General features: G+C 36.5%; 1 protein-coding gene and 1 long non-coding RNA gene across 4 annotated transcripts in view; both read right to left on the reverse strand.

The window, feature by feature from the left end:
- LOC117208492 (neuronal acetylcholine receptor subunit alpha-7-like) overlaps positions 1–17747 on the reverse strand; it is a 159867-nt gene that overhangs the window by 109298 nt on the left and 32822 nt on the right. The window lies entirely within an intron of this gene.
- On the reverse strand, positions 15444–16085 carry LOC117208493. The gene is made up of 2 exons (XR_004487718.1): positions 15883–16085; positions 15444–15552 (listed from the first exon to the last, which is right to left on the reverse strand). It is a non-coding gene; the product is annotated as an uncharacterized LOC117208493 (long non-coding RNA).

Genomic DNA, 17747 nt, shown 5'->3' on the forward strand with positions numbered 1-17747 from the left:
ATCTTTAAACCACTTTGAGCCCCGACTAGCCCCGTCGACTCTCGAGCTCTTCCGCGGTCCACGCTCGCATTCTTTCGAGAACACCACATTCTTCCTTTGTTCGAAATTCACCGAGGAAAAGCAATGTTTATAAGACGAAAGGTATTTTTTCTTTTTTCTTTTCTTAAATATTGCAATCGTTATGTAAGAAGGTAGAAACCAATTGAAAGTCTCAGTTGGAATCGAAGATGAAGATTGTCATTAGCGATCGTTGTATCGTCTTGTCTGGAAACGTGTGTCGACTGGAATTTCGTAGATATCCTGCGTACGTGGAACACGGAATGTTAGTCGTGGTTCAAAGTGTACATGTTTAAAATTACGTTGCCCCTTTTATAACAAAAATGTAAGTCTGACAAGAATTATACGCAATATAAAAACATATATAGAAGTTAATTTGAAGCAGCAGTACACGTTTTTGCTAAAAAGGGCACGGGTAAATGTCTCCAGGTATCCGTGAGTCGTTGAATTTCACACGCTTGCATGGGTAAATTTGCAACTGACCTGTGAATAGAAACAAGCATTGATTCCTTCTCTTTAAAACTTCGCTCTAAACGTGTCTCGAACAACTTCGAAGATCACGTCGATTCTGTGTAATCACGATAATGGTCACATGTATCGACATGAAAATCAAACAGAAAATGGTAATTAAAAGAAAAAATTTCTGTATTTTTCCTTGTGTAGGAAAATTAATTGGCTTCGCGATGGTTGCACACGCGATAGGAATAAAGTGCAAGTCCATGTGTCGTGGACATTCAGCCTCGAATCGTTGAATATCAAAAGAAACTAGACAATTTTTACAGAGCTGTTATCGACGACTGGCCCTCGTCCTATCGATGTCGTATCGCTTCGTGTCGACGGAAAGGAACAAAAGAAAAAGGAAAATAACGACGATACAAATTTCTGTCGAGTGTCTTAAAGAACGTTTATCTTCTTTCGATTTATTTTAGGAGTCACCCCACGGTGACGTTTTGCACTACTTTTTCCGAATATACAACTTTATAATCTCTCTTTCTACCCGGATCTCTCTCTTATTCACCCAGCCTCCTCTGTTCCTTTTCTTCCTTTCTCTATCCCCTCGTACTTGCCAATTTTTGTCTCTGTTTCTCGTTTTTCCTGTTGCTCACAGGACACCATTCGATATCTTGCTCCACGGAATAGTTGGCATTAAAAAGTTGCTGAATCAACTTGTCGCATCAGTATTGCCGATACTGCGCTTCGTTATGAGCGTAGGATTCGAGAATAAGGAAACGTCGGAAAGTAAAATAAAACGAGATGCATTTCATTATACTTTATGACCTGGCGTAATAATGTCAACGCAAGAACTAGAATGGTTGAGATGACCAATTTATAGTGGATTCATTTCGGGAATATAAACAGCTTTTTGTAAAATATATAGCTAAAGATTTACATTATGTGTCTTTTCACGTGCCTCCCATTTCAATTTCTTTGATACAAGCTTTAAACATTACTTGCTAGTAGTTCTATCGCTAACCGGTGATATAATCATTAATTCGAACAGAACATCCATCTTCGATTATAACAGCTTTGGCTTCCAAGCCCTTTCGGAAGCAATTCAAATCATGAGAATTCCATTCCCTGAGGGAAAATTCCGTGCATCACCGATACGTCGTTGCATTTGGCACAGTACAAACGTTATCGTTAGCATCCGCGTTCACAATTAGAATGCGGAATGATCGACATTGGAGTAATCGTGTGTGCACGCATGTTTCGCGTCTCGACATGGAACTGTAGATACTCTCTCATTGGAATGCAAAGGCAAAATATGAATTATGAATCCCCTCGACGAGAAAAAATTCGATTCACCGCCGTATGATTGTATCGTACAATACCGGTTATCTTTCTGTTTGACGTTGCAAAGCAAAATATCTGTTTCTTTGATATCGTACGGAAGATACTTAGAATTTAAAGAAATATCTGTGAAGAATAATTTATAAAAGAAATTCTTTAGCTGTTTGCAAAAGGGATTATAAATTCGAAGAACTCGTTTCGTTTAAGAGACAATCGATTAAAGAGTAATGAGAGAAAATAAATAGTAATAAACGTTCGTAAATATATGGACTGAAAGGATATGTTCCTCCTTCACGCTCTTTTCATAATAGACCCTTTGACTTTCTTCGTTTCCACCTGCCCAAACAAAATAGGATACAGCAAAGCTAAATAGCGAAACATTTGCTGTTCATTGTTTCGAGAGAACGTACCCGGTAATTGGATTCACGAACGCGAATTGAATACGTAAAGCTAGTTAAAGAGCAGAAGCTTGCTTCTAAGAATTTCACAAAATCGTTCTGCAGGACATGCTGCGACTTTGCAAATCGACGAGAGATGTGTGAAAAGACTATAGAAGGACTTGGTCTTGCTGTGTTATAGATATATTTTCTCTCGAATCGCCATTATGTTTCCAATTCTCCGCTTTTGTAACTTCTTTTTTGTTCACTTGAATGCTTATAGTCGCGAAATGGTCGATTGAGTTTCATAACTTTCAAGACAGGATAACTTATTTTAACAATTTCAGCGATTGTAACGTTTGACTTTAATTTTTCAAGCTATCTTCTATCGTCCTGGATTAATACTTGCATTAAGGTATGATTTAAAGTATAGTTGAAAACTTGTGGTGATCGTCAGCATTTATATTAAAATAAAAAACATAGAATGGATGTAAATGGGATACGAATGATGCCATGGTTTCTGCTTTTCTCTGAGAAAAAAAAAGAGAGGAAGAAAAAATGCCATTATCGGAATCGAACCATTTTCACGCCGATAATTTTACTGCGGAATAAAGTCCGTTCTCAGTGAATGCACCGTTCCACTGGACGAAACAATAGGGTGCAATCGACCCATTTTCATTAACACGATCATATTTCATAAGACGCATTTCATAAATGCGGCATTAGTAAACAGGAAACAAATGGCAGACAAATTTTTTTCTGGATTATATATAGCAGAAAATTGGAATTGATCTTCGAGAATCATTTAACGTATATGTATATCTATGGATTTGCAAAATCATCTGACAAATCTTTTTGAAAGTTTTCCATCTTGATTTAAACATACAATTTTTAATAAATAATTTTGGCAATACGTATCTAATAATTTTCAATCTATGGTGTTCTATCTAAAACGAGTTTCTAGTAACAAAGAAGTGAAATACTTTGCAAATCATCACCCACATAAATAACTAACCATGAGTTAGTTGTTCTTTAAACTTCTAGCCTATCCGCAAAGTTTCATTCACCAAGTTGTTCATTAATTATACTACACAAGAAATTGTGCAAAACCCGTATGTTTCGTTAATGTCGTTACCATGTTATTTTTCATTGTTAAACGATGTTTATAAGTTCGATTAATAGAGAGATTGTTCCCTGGGTAAAACCTTAGGAATTCATACGCGAGTTGTTCGCACACTTTCAGATTTATGGCCTCTCGGGATCGAGGGAATCCTTCATCTTGGAGCCGCGCAAAAGATCAGCCAGAGTAACTTTATGAATCAACCGTTGCTCGAGATGAAGAAAGAAATCGCTGATGCGTTCCAGGTGGCAGCGATTTTGAACGATTCTACTGTTAGTCTTCGTGATTTCTTTAGCCCGCGTTCAACGAAGAATTATTTGTAAAGTTTTCCCGAGAAAATGTGAGATTTTAATCGACAGCAAACGGAGGGAAAGATCGGGGCGAAACGCAGTGGAACGATATTTAAGTGGGAACTGGTTTGCTGACGTATAGCACGAACAAGGTCGTGTTATAAATTGTCTAATAATTTTCACGCGAAAGAAAAATCGCACTGCTTTATACACGCGTGTGTACATTTTATTCGATACCTTCTGAGAGCAGCGTGATTTTTTTAACACGCCTGTGAATTCTTGTAGCACGATACAGACTTGCGAGGATTTGAGTTATGACGCCAACAGGAACGTAACGTTCCATATTTTTCGCCGCCGGCATAAATAAAGATCAACTGGGAAAGTTACACTGCTCTAAGCATATCAGGGAAGAGAAATGGATTCGGTGATGTTACACCGTTGGTGATGCACCAGGATTTATGCATCCGTTTTGAGATTACCCTGCATATTTTACTACGGAGTGTTAAGATATTCTTGCGTGCTGGAATTATTGTACGTTGCACCTTTGTATAGAATCGTCATTTATTTAAGCATACACAATTTGGTAATATGAACACGTTGCTAACCGATCGAGTTATACTTTTAGTTGGATATTTCAGAACAATTAATAAATTATCTTGTACCATAAAAATATAACTGAGAGGTTGAAATGGTAAATCTCATAAGTACCAAAAGCGACTTGAAATCTTCTAAAATATTTTTATTTCATTCTTTTCAAACATAGAAAAGTACACTTATAATTTTAGCTTTGTCTTGTGAAGTTTCTAAAAGCTAAAATAGATTATTCAGCCATTTAAAGTGTTTACTACCGTATTCGACATGAAATTTACATCCTTCACTGAATAAATAAACGTTTATCTTGCTAACACCTCCTTTTATAGTGCAGCTTTTGAACCGCACAATTCGCGCGATAACAGAAAATATTTTCTGAATGTAAGACGAGTATATTTTGCCATTTTTCCGCAGGGACGTGTTTAATGGGATTTTTTAAAGCGCTGGAGGAGCTCTTTTCGGTTGAAGGTCGATTAAGAATTTTTTAAGCTTTTGAACATACGTTGGCCGCTTAATATCTACGCGTACCGAGTCTTTCGCAACACAACAGGTTGCCAGGAAGTGGACCTAGGTTTCTAGCAATATTTCATGTTCGGTTAGACACAAAGTAACGGTTCGTGGAAACTAGTAGTCTGTAAGGTTACGTCCTACACCAGTAGCCTATCAGGATTACGCCAGGAAAAAGAGAGCATGTCATCTGTCAGCGATTTTCCTCGAAATCGGTTTCACTGCGTCGTTTCAGACCTGCCCGTCGATTTACAGGCCAATTTCAGATCGGTTTGATTCGCTCGAGAATTTTCCGGTGTATGACAACGGGTTAGCATGGAAACGTGACTTTTTCCAAGGAATTCGCCCGGAAATGTCTTTGGCTGCCTCGCTGATGTAGTGTTCACCGGCGAACATTAGGGAAACGAATAGATCTTTCCCAGAAACGAAGAATTTCATTCCTCGGAAGGTTATAGAGCATAGACAACGTGGGTATTTTTAGTGAAAATATAATTGATCTCCTGGTCTGTGGTATTATTCGTAATTACTTGTTAAATAATCCTTGTCAATATTTATCTTTTCCCAGGAAAGTCAAAAAATAATCTTCTTTTTTTAAACTTTCTTCAATCTGTTCAATGATTTGTGATATTTAAGAATTTTGGAATATAATCACTTTTCAAGTTCATTCTCCCAGACATTTTACAATTGGCGATTTTTTCCTTATGCGCCAGTCTCCTGGTTTCCCGAACAGGCAAGATTATTTATTACAATTCCTACGAATGGTCAACTTAATGCCAAAATCCAGACACAGATGAAAAGACCCGCATTTAAACTCAATTTCGTAAGATCGTCCCGGTAATCTCGTGGACTGAATTCGGGGAAGAAGATCGGTATCAGTTAATAGACGGTCGATATCTGGCCGAAATATCGGAGACTGGTTTCTCTTTGTTAAAATTCACGCTGACTGTCGATAATCGGTATATTCGCGAATTCGTTTATTAAACCACCACGCGGTTTAAGCGGCGGTCAAAATTACTCGACTGTATTATCGTTTTGTTATCCGTCGGCTGGCACTGCTGTAGCATGCTAATTGAGTCCGGAGCAAACGTTTTCGCGACAGAATGCGGACCGCCCTGACGGAACCGTTCATTCACGGCCGTTTAACACGTGTTAACGGGGTAGCTTGTCACGCAACGTCACGGAAGCTCGTCACACATTGCTGACCACCGCCTGTAATACGCTATTTCCGATTGTTGCTTTTAATGAATCGTTAATACCACGCTTAGATCTACGATGCTTTGGTCGATTAGTCGTTTGGAAATTACGCGCTGCGTCGAAGAATTCCATTGAAGTTGACTCTGAACCAGCTGTCAGCTGACATCGATCAGAGACAAGTTTCTTAAAACAGTTAACCAAACGATTAAGCGGTGCGTGAAATACAACGTTGTTGTTATGTCGTTGTTTAAACGAGTTTAGTAATTCAATTTATAACGCGATACAACGAAAATAATGTTGTAAAAAGTGTAAATAGTTGCTGTCGTGTACATCGCGTCGCTTTGCGTTACGTTACAAAGTTGGATCGCTATGGGAAAAGAATTCACTGAATATACGATGCATAAAGAGAATCCCAGAACACAAATTCCCAACGTCGTTGACAAACTTCGCTTGTTAAAGGATAATATTGCTTGATTATTTCTAGTTTGTCGTTCACGATCAAAGCATTCTTCCCTAAAACGTATAAAAATCGGCAATGGTAGAATAGGTGTAGAAATTAAAAATTGGAAGGGTATCCGGAGCAGAAGATTTAATTTTGTCGCGAAATTGTACTCGGTAGAATTTAAGAAATAGGAGGAAATGTTTCTCCAACGCTTTGTCACTATTTAAGAATTAGCAGTGTCGAGAGAACTAAGGAAACACGTCTGCCCGTGCAAGAAAGAAACCGTAGAGAGCATGTATGTGCGCAAAGTGTTCTCCACGGAGCGCGCCTTTAAACTGATTACGAGGCCGCAGAACTCGTTACGGGTTGAGTTGCAGCGTGAAAACCGCACTCCAAAGAAAGAAATTGATTTAAAACTTCTGTTACTTGGTATACCGACCGCAATGGCGGCCAGTTGTCTACAACGTACTTTGCGGAATGTAAGCTCAATTAAGGAGCAAATGAAAGAACTCGATTACTTGTCACACCTGCGTCGGCGCCGTTCTTGCTTTTGTTCCCCCTTAACACCACAGCCAAAGAATGCTCTTCGCCGTCATTTCATCGAGTGTCGTGTTTAATTTAAATAGAAAAGGCTCTTGAATTATCTCATTAGCAACCCGTGTCTTTTTTCTCGATAATTTCCCTCGTATTCGTTTCACTTTCCTCTTGGATCTTCTCTATTCCTTTAACAAACACGCGATATAAAGTTTATCCCTTTGTTAAAGATTGAATAGTTTTGAGAATCTCAAACGAAGTCGAGTTAGCTAACTTCAAGTAATTCTGCTTTGAAAATTATGCGCACGAAATATCATTAGACCATATTTCCATAACAAATAATGCTCGTAGACGGTGTTGTTGCAACAAAGGGTATTACGAATTAAAATGTCCTCTATTAAGAAAGCGCGAAAGCTATCCCGAATCGATTACAATCTTCATCGTATAATTGGCACCGTCACAAAGTGCTTTTCCTCCCTAACCTTCTACCTCCAATTCTCTGTAAAGATATATTCAATTAACCGTACATCGCCCGTCATGGATTCAATCGAATCATTATACGCGAAAAATAGACACGCTTTGACGAAACTGTTTTATCGAATATGATGTTTCTCATTTTCATTGAGCGCAATCGGTCTTCGTTCTTTTTGCAAATATATTTCTTTTGGTCTGGATCCCACTGTAATATTCGAGCTTCTAATAAAAAAGAGTTCTTGAAGTAAAAAATATCGACGACTTTATTTTTACTAAGAAATTTTCGTCGATAATGAACATTTTTGTAACAAATGAAAGAATATGTTGAACTTCTTGCATGGAGCTACGTAGGAAATAGCGAATAAATGTCTTCGAGTTATCGTAAACTCGAGAAACACAGTCTGACGTGACCGTGTTATTTTGAACACATCTAGTGCTACACATGGTCTCATGGGAACTAGAAGAATTTTCACCAAGACATCACGTACATCTCTTGGAATCTGTAGGATATTTCAAAGTTCTCGAACCTTTATTTCACCTCCTGACTCGGTAATAATACATTGAGAACGAAAAGAGTGCCAAATGTTAAAATGGTTTACCACGATTATTTTTAATTAAACATTTCCAAGAATTACATGTAAACAATCTTAAGTAATTCTTGTTAAATGTTATACATTTAACTCTATATTTGCAGAAGAATTCGTTTTATCTCTCCCTCTATATCTTTTCTTTTAATTAAATCCATTATTGTGTTTACAACATCCGCTAATAAAAACGAAACAGTCATCTCGTTTTTATCGAAGAAATTACATGATTTAACTTGACTCACTCGTACTGGTTCATTATTTGATTGAATGAATCGTCAAATAGTGATTGTATTATACTTCATATTCGAGAGATACGTTTGCCTTTTGTTCTTGTTAGTACGTCTGAAATAAAATGAAGGATAAAGAAATGCGATTCGAGAAAAGAAATGCTAGGTTCGTTCTTGGAAATAAGTATCCATTAAGAATATTGTGAAGGATGCAGTAGAAAATCTTATGTCGTATATGGTGGAAAATCTAATTTCAGAGAAAAACGAAGAAGTGTTCCGTTATTCGTTGCTATTAGCGTTCCTTTTTCTTTGCAGAAAAAAAGAAGAGAAAATAGTAAACTTCTGTTAATTATCGCAAAACAATTGAAAGTTCGCTAATTTCGATCCTGGTTTCACCTGTTATACCAAACAGAATCGAACTTGTTCCAAATACTTTTAACGATGCTTTTGAATTGTTATTGGCGAACGGGAGTTTATTCTATGGTGCTTAAATCAGCTATAAAGAAAAAAGAGAAATCAACTCGAGCGTGAAAGAAAATGCATTTACGCGATCTATTTGACATAAATCTCGGCTGTTTCAGATGTAGATGCATCTAAGGTGAAAGCGACTCGTGTCTGTGGCGATGTGCTACGGGAATGTGACAGCGGAGAGCATAAAATTTCCTTGGTGCAATTGCAAAAGGGAACGTTACATCTTCTTCGTGAAACTTTGTTGCGCTCAGTATTTCTTTTTGCATTCTCCAATACTAAAATATACTGTTCTTTTGATAAACATTTGCATGGAAATAAATTTTACATCCGTAACATATCTATATTTCTCCTACATGAAAAATATGGAATTCGTGATATATTATAAAACAATGTTTCAATCTACACTGTTGTACTTATAAAAGTAGATTATCTTTAAATTTTTCTTAAATTGTGTCATGAATTTTTCGAATGACGTGATATTTCATCTCGTTTCTTAAAAGATGTAAAATCCACAAATTCTGAGCATTCCTTGAATAAGGAAAATAATTTGATCTTTCACTGTAGAGATTTCGTTCTATAAATATGCATGAAATCTAGTTTATACGTTTCACCCGAAAAAGAATGAAATTGAGCAAATCGGCAGAAAATTTTTACATTAACTTTATTAATAAACTTAAATAAGGTAGAAGAAGGATATTATTTTTCAAGAGAGAGATATTCCATTGAAAGTGATCTTTCCATTATTTAATTGGACGATAATATATCATAGAAAGCCGGTTAAATAAAATGCGCGTACAGGTTTTTGTCGCAGTTTTCGCGCATCATACATTTAATACCGAGGCAAAGAAAACAAAAGTAAACCAACCTGGATAATTTTTAATTGATAAAAGGTGTATTCAATGAGCGGAGAGAAATTCAACGAGCTTTCGCCGTGAATGAAACAACGAGGAAAAATAACAAACGAATTTTAATAATATAATCGCGAAGGTATTGTGTAGTGACTCCTCAAAGATTATAATTCTTTCACAATTTCCGAATTTCTGTTTTATAATAATTTATAGATATTATGAAAAAAATATCATCGTACAAAATTTTATGTGAAATGTTTGACCGATAAGATCGAAGATAAAACCGAGTTTGGTTTATTTAAAGTGTTTATCAAATCGACGACGAATGATGAGGTGACGCTACGAAAATTGCTTGTTTCAAAACCCACACAGTGTTGCTGAGATTTAGGCGACGGCTACTGGAAATTGCATCATGATTTTCCTGTCGAGTGAACGAGAGAAAGTTTATCCTCGGTCTGATCATCGTCAACTAAAATCCTTTTCCAGATATCCGCCAGTCAGAGTGATTAGGAAATTTAATTACTCCGTGAAGTTCATTAAATTAATGTCGTTTTCGTCGAGCATTCATGATTTTGTGGAAACTTGATCATCGTACTCCGTTTTTCGCTCTGTAATTTCTGTTACTTTAAATTCACTTATAATTATTGCTACCTCTATTTTCGCCAATTTCTCATACTCTTTTTCTTTTTTTAATAACTCGAGTACATTATTAATTTAATTCTAGTTTAAAATTTTCAGTCTGACCGAATTTTCTAATTTCGAATTTTTTATTTAAGACCTAGAATTTGAAAACTGATATTTTATATTAACTAGTAATGGATAGTAATTCAATGTATGTTTCTATTCATACGTGATTAAAAATTCTTCTTGTCTCATGATCTATCAGTTTCTTAGCTTCCATTATACTAAATTATGCAAATTTATTCGCGTATTATCAACGAGATACGGTATTTGTAATTGTAAAACTAATGTAAAACTGTTATCGTTAGGTTTCGTTTCGCGACAAAAACTTTAGCAGGATTTACTGTTGCGAAAAAGTAGCGTTCATTCTTCCTGATAATAGAAAGAGCAATTCTTCCAGGTCTGGGAAGAATTGAATTGACGAGAGCGCTCGTCTATCGCGATGCACTTTCTCAGCAGATTCTCCTTTTATTGTCCGTAAGTTTTCTAGTTTTAGGAGATTCCACCGATAGTTTCGCAAAAAAATGACTTCTTCGAGTTTAAAAAAGGGATTTAACCATCCTAACAGTTGTAACAGAACGTAACAAAACAGTATCTTCCGACAAATTTGCCAACTTTTCGCTGTGTAAAATGTTCTGAAGTTTGTAGTGCTCGAGAGAAATGCTTACAAATAGTTTAGTATATTTTCTCGAAAATGTTATTTGATAAAACCGTTCATAAAATATACAATAAACAAACGTGTAACTAACTTCGATTTGTTGGAATTCATCGTAAATCACGGTTGGACTATAGATTTGCATCATCAAGAAACTCATATCCAACGGTATACGTACACTGAATTGAAATACGCTTAACATTCAGCAGATATTTCGTAGTTTCTGAAATATCGAATAAACAAAAATCATCATATTTCGAACAATAATGCATAAAGCAGAGCATGTATGAACGAAGTAAAATGGTATCAATTCTCGTTAATTATAGCATCGATTGTCGGGAAAATCAGTTTACCAGAAGCTAGATGCGTCGAAGTTCGAGTTATGTTTATGGTAACAGCTAGATTCGTAGCCAACGGTTTTCAATTTACTAGCTATTGACAGCAACATATTACTCGACACCCTTTTCACCCTCGTGTTTCGCTACCGACGCTGTATCCCCGAAATTTCTTCTTCCGATGACTTCCTACTGCTGTTGTAGACACGAGTCTATCTCCGAAGCAATAAATCATCGAACGCTTTTCAACGTCGTCGCGGTGCACCGGCGAGATTTCACCCCGTGGCTACGGATATTACTTTAGAATTTTGTCAGTGACGCCACTTTACGACAATGACGTTTCTACTATCAATCGCATTTACAAAACTGCGTGATCGATACGAAAGATATATAGATATATATGATATATAAGATATATATGATAATTTCCGAACAGAATGCTACGTTCTGTTTATGAGTGACATTATCAGGCAATTCTTTAACTGACGAAACAGATACAAGATTTAAGATCGCGTAATTTCTGTAAATCATGGAATTTATTCCATGCGCAAATCATTAATCTGGATTTTCAGCTTACTTTCAAACTTCAATTTTTGCTGCACTTTTTAAATCGTATTACTTTTGACGTGAAAGGTGCACTTTATTTCGAAATCCACTATAAATTATACATCGCGCAGGCAAATAAAAATAGAGCCGTATAAAACTCGAATGGAATTTGTATTTTTCACGCTGTTTGTATCAATAAATGATATTACATGGAGCGTGTTACAGGTTGGAACGAAAGCACTATAAATAGTTGAGCTAGATACATTTTCTCGTATGTGGAAGAATAGTGTGTTGTGTGCGGGTAGAATAACCTTACACAAAGACATAACAAAAATAAAGTGAGCGAGATAAACATCCGCGGTGTAGACATACTACGCTAAATTGCCATTTGATTGAGATTTACAAGGAGCAACGACTCTTCACAGTATCCTCTTAAATAAAATCGTTTCGGTTTCAATTAACCGTCGATGAAGTTTCGCGAATCGATCCGGACATTTGCAACGAGGTTTGCGGAAGGAACATTCGGTTGGATCGATGCCCAAAATTGAATAGGAAAGCATCATCGATGTGTAATCGCTTGACAAATTCCGCGTCGAAGATTCTAATTTGGTACGAGACTGCAGATGTAATGCAAATGACATTACGCAGTTTAGCGAAATGAATTTAACGATGTGTTGCGTTGCAAGATAATTACGTTGAACTTTGCAGTGCGTTCTTCCTTCCGTGCGCAATTTCCCTCCATCCTCTCTGCCGCCTTATCCACAGCAACGGCGTTGCGATTATAGTAATTAAGCAAAGAAATGCAAACCTCCTTCCCGGAATTGCCAGATATGGGAGGAAATCGCGTAGTTCCAGTCGGCTAGTTAAATGTGGCAAATTAAATTCTGTAATGTTCTATCAGCGGCAAAAACAGTTTTGTACAGATATTTTCGTTGTTCTGCGTTTCTGTCTATATATAGAGTGTCTGATATATATATAGAGTTAATTCGAAACATTCAAATATTTCTTAGATGAATGAAGATAAAAAGAAGTGTTGCTGCAATAATTTGTGACGATAACCAGTGAAACACTTGAACACTTAACATTTTCATTCTCATTCATGATTTATGTTAGATTAAAATCATCGGATTTGCATTAAATTAAGAATAGGAGAGATTTAGTCTCGCTAAGTCCTGAGGATTTTTTGTTGCCAATAAATTTAAAACTTCAATGTTGTCAAATAATTGTACGTAATTAGAACATGATCATGTAGGATAATTTAAGACTACTTAAGGTTTCAAGAGGTTTTTGTCTTTGCTAAATTGAGTTTTTAGTTGTCTTTTTATTTATGTTCTTAATGTATTCGCGAAACAGAAATATTTTCATAAGATTTGTCAGCCTGTTTCCAACTTAGTCCTTTTTTTTTGTTCAACAGTCTGCAAGCTGACGTAAAAGTTTTAATTGCTTCACACATTTCGATGTGTGCAATTCTACTTTTATGGAAAGAAGTCTCATACCTCATAGACAGAGGTTTTCAATCTCTCTATTAATTTTAATGTTAATCCTCGTTGTATGGTGACTCGTAACAAACTGTGTTAAATTATTAAATTTTTTAATGTTTCATTTTCATTTCTATTCCCTATTTTATGCAAAAAATTAAAATGATATATCTGGTAATTAAAAGTAATATGGCGAAAATGTAATTTGAGCTATTGTGATCATCTATAACCAAACGATATCAACTTAATTAATCTGATTGTAAACAAGTATAAACATCGGCAAATAACGCGAATTGTTCTCTAATACAATTAGGAAAGAATTACATAAAGCGGACGTAATTTGCAAATACCTACATTTGCATTGTTTCTTTATTGTTCTCCCTCGTGAAAACATTACTCAAACTGGTCCGCCAGAGTGTTATAAATTGCAGCGGAAATCTTTGCTCATGAATAAAACATTATTAGAACGGAGGTGGCACGTTAGGTTAGGTGACAGAAACAGGTTTGCAATGAGAAATTGTGCATATAGGTAATTAGAATCTCCATATTCACCAATTCAGTCGAAAGTGTATAGAAAATACGCAGGCACTCTTAATGAATAAATATCGTTGTCCGGGAGCGCACTTAAACCATTACTATATTAATCTGGTATGGTTTATAGCATTACAATTAACCGAGAATTTGCGAAACAATTTTATTACAATTTTTACTACCCCCAGAGATATATATTATCCTATTATTCTGTATTGTTTCCTTCTAAATTGCTTGTATGCTGACACGACAAGTATTAACCAGAATTCTATTTGCTTGTAAGAATAGAAATTATAATTAAACGCAATTTCTCACCTTGTAACTTTCATGTTATATCGCTGCTTTACTTTCATAATAGCACAGCTCAAAAAATGTAAACTCTAAAGGAGAGGCGTTTTCAAATTTACAAAGAAATCTTGGCGAGTCGTTACAACGACATTATAAGGCTGTCTTAACACAAAATACGCCACTTTTCGCAAAAGCAGTACGACCTTCCACTTGTAGCGTCACGAAAACAACTGAAGATCAGCCAGTGCTGTTAAGCTAAGGGCAGGTTGATAACGGCATAAGAGTAAGTTTTCCTTCCAACGCAAAACTGATGAAATAATAAATATACCGTTTTACATACTAAAAACAGAAACATAACTCTCGACCTTCTATTCGATAAAACCAAATTTGAAATTTGTTGGGATGTGCCACTATTTTAAAGCAAAGCAGCGATACAGCGTTCTAAAGGGTTGAAATAACATTTGCCTGTGTGAATAAACGAATATCACTGCGTTGCAAATGTGAAACACGCTACGACGCCAGATAATAGACCAACTAACTCGTTGAAGTTTACGTTTACTGCTGGATTTAATTAAAATCCGAGTTTGCTCGATACATATTCGATCCGTCTTGTATGCTACTTGCTAGAATGGGGAAAATTTCTTCTTTACTCAACGCTCACCTCGTTATCGGTTTAAATGTCTAATCAAGAAACCACGGGCTCGCGTAGAGGGTTCTGTAAATGTCGTTCGTCGGAAGCGTGGAAATTTCGCGAACACTGTCTTCCACTCCATCGAAGCTCGCGTTTCATTTGAAAACTTGGAACAGTAACGGCTAAAGATAGTTAAACACACAAGACTATATTGCAGCGTCTAAGTGTACTGCTAAGGGCAGTAAACGAAGCTGCACAGAGGGGGATGAACGTTCGCAAAGAGTAGTCGACTCGCTAAAAGCGAATGCCAGAACTCCAGGGAACAAAGTTCGCCAAATGACTAACTTAACAGACAAAAATTTCGCGTCTCATCGTACAAAGCTGCGGTTTCCATTATACGATTATAAGTGAAATATCGTAGGATTTTACACCTATTGTGTCTCCGTCAAGAAAATTAATTTATTTTGCAAAGGAGAAATTGATTGATTATGATAATTTATTTGACTTAAAAGTATAAAAATCACGGTGAATATCATACTTAAAATGATTCATTGTATAAGGACGCGAATGTTTAGTTAATAGTTAATTGCTAATTAAATTCCTTGATAAATTTTTAAGAAATTATTAGCAGACGAAGGAAATCATGAAGAACATTTTGTTCCCTTAGTCCAAAAAGTTAGAAGATATAATAGGCAGTTGGTGATAAAGTGTCGTTTATGGGCGAAGATTACAATCTAGCAGTCGCGAGCTTTATCCCTCTTCCTCTCCTTGCTTTTCGTGGTACGAGGCACAGAAGTTCTGTAGTTTATACCGCCTCGTAAATCCCTTATGACTCACTGTCAACGACCATCAACCACCGCATCATAATGGCTATTGATCCTCCGCAGTAATCAATATCTAAAATTATCAAGATAATAATAGCTTGTCATCAAGTTTAACGCGTAGAAGCCTCCTTGGAAGTTGATAACTACGATATATTGATAATATAATATTCGAAACAATAATACGTGCATTTAGCATAGTAACTCCACTAGTGCACTAGTCATACAAATTAAAACGTATTACATCATATGTTTTATACTCTAAAAGTAAATATCCCCGGAGTAACTTACAGTTAGAACAATGATATTTAAGCACCCTATAATTTACACATATTACATCAAATATATTAAAACTATCAGTTGACTTTCAAATAACCGACAAAGCTTATAAAAACAAACTATTTACCGCAAGTCCTCAGATATTTTCCACTTTCACGTCGATATTTGAATTTCCTATACTGGTATGCATGTTGTAAATTTACTGATACGTCAAGAGTTCAGATGTTTTCAACATAAACAAATTCCGTATGTTTTGTCATGCATAGATATAATGCTCAACATTTCGCTCTATTCTAAAACTGTTGTTAAAAATGTTGTTATGTAATTTTTCTAAAAAAAGGATCGACCTTATCATCGTGAAAAAATAACAATGTTCTATGTGTGGAGATGATGGTTTCCGCCCGACCGCGACAATACGTTCAACAAACGGACTGAAGAGGTACAGGAGAAAAGAAGACAACCGTGTGGCAGCTCCTTCCATGAGGTTTCGAAACGATATTAGTTGGGTTTGCCTGTTGTTACGGTCGCGTTACACCGGCACTTTTTGACCAATAACACCGAAACGTCCGGCGCAGCGATAGTCCGCCACCGGTTACACCGGTTACACGAGAAAAATTGATCTCTCGACGCTGGACCGAGTGTGGCAGTTCGAGGGAGAACAAAAAATGGAAGAAAAAAGAGAACAGAGGGTGGAAAAACAGTACGCGATCCTCAATGGAGCAGAACGTTAATGCCATATTTCACCGTGGCTCTGAAACAGTCACCAAGAGACGCGAAACGACCGACTGGTTGGCGAGGATCGATTTTCCGACTTACCCGCGATCAGATATCCACCTTGTTCTTCCCTCTTTCCACCACTCCTAGTTCTTTTTTCTTGAGAGGCCAACAGCAGCAGCCACGAGCATCGAACGTGCAGCGACGCCTATGTGCGAAATGCAAACGGATTGCCTCGCCTGCTTCTGACGTTAATGCACGAAGTTGAATGCCGAGGCTCTCTTTATCTTAGCGGAAAGAGAATAGCACGCCAGGTGGTTAGGAATGCCGAGCATTCACAGAAAAATTAGTGCGATTAGTTCCTTGCGGGAGTGAAATCGTACGAGAACTTGCATTTTTCTTTCAAACCTTCCACGTGAACGTAGTGGTACTCGTCAAGATCGATTATTCCCTTTGATTGTGGTCGAGTTTGTTTTAGAGGTTCACCATAGCTGAAGGTATGAGTTATGGGTTAGAAGCATATTTTTTTTAGTAATAAATTAATGATTTTAGGCTCTGTAAAATTTCTCGTCGTTGTTTTATTGTTCTTTTACAATTTACTCTAAAATTACGTGATATTTTCGTAAAGTATCGCAAAGTTCGTAAAATTTTGAAAAGTTATTAAATTTCTTTTAGCAACTTCAAGAAACACTACGATATATCAATTAGTTTAAATGGATTGAATCTTGAAGCATAGACCATCGCGCTCGATTTGTATCACGTGGTCATATCATGGCTGTTACTGTATCGCCAATATCGATGAAAATACTATCTATAGTCGATGTGATTGTTGTGGTATAACTCGAATTCTGCGATTTAATTTCTGGTTCCATTAGAGATCGCTGTGTGCACGCAACCTCCACTTCCGGCACGTTGTTGCTCATTCTCTAATGTTTCATGGTTCGATAGTACTTCGGTAAGCGATGCAATAATTGTTCTCGCAACAATTGAAAGGGATTTGACTCGACCATTGTTGGTGTATATAATTTCGACGAATTTCGTGAACGTAACGACGATGCTGGTACATTGTTCGAAATGGCAAAATTGTAACTTTTACGTCTATAATTACTTTTTGCCCTTTCCTTTCTTATCAAAATCAATTTAAATTACTGTATCTGCTAATCTGACTGAAATTAATTCGTGTCTATTAATTTTTAATTCCACGACAGAACTTTCTGATTAAGAATTTGCTTAATATCCTACCATTTATAATCGCGTGTAACGCCTACCGTAGAAAGA

This window comes from Bombus bifarius, unplaced genomic scaffold (assembly GCF_011952205.1).
Source record: "Bombus bifarius isolate JDL3187 unplaced genomic scaffold, Bbif_JDL3187 scf7180000008138, whole genome shotgun sequence".
Classification (NCBI taxonomy): Eukaryota; Metazoa; Arthropoda; class Insecta; order Hymenoptera; family Apidae; genus Bombus; species Bombus bifarius.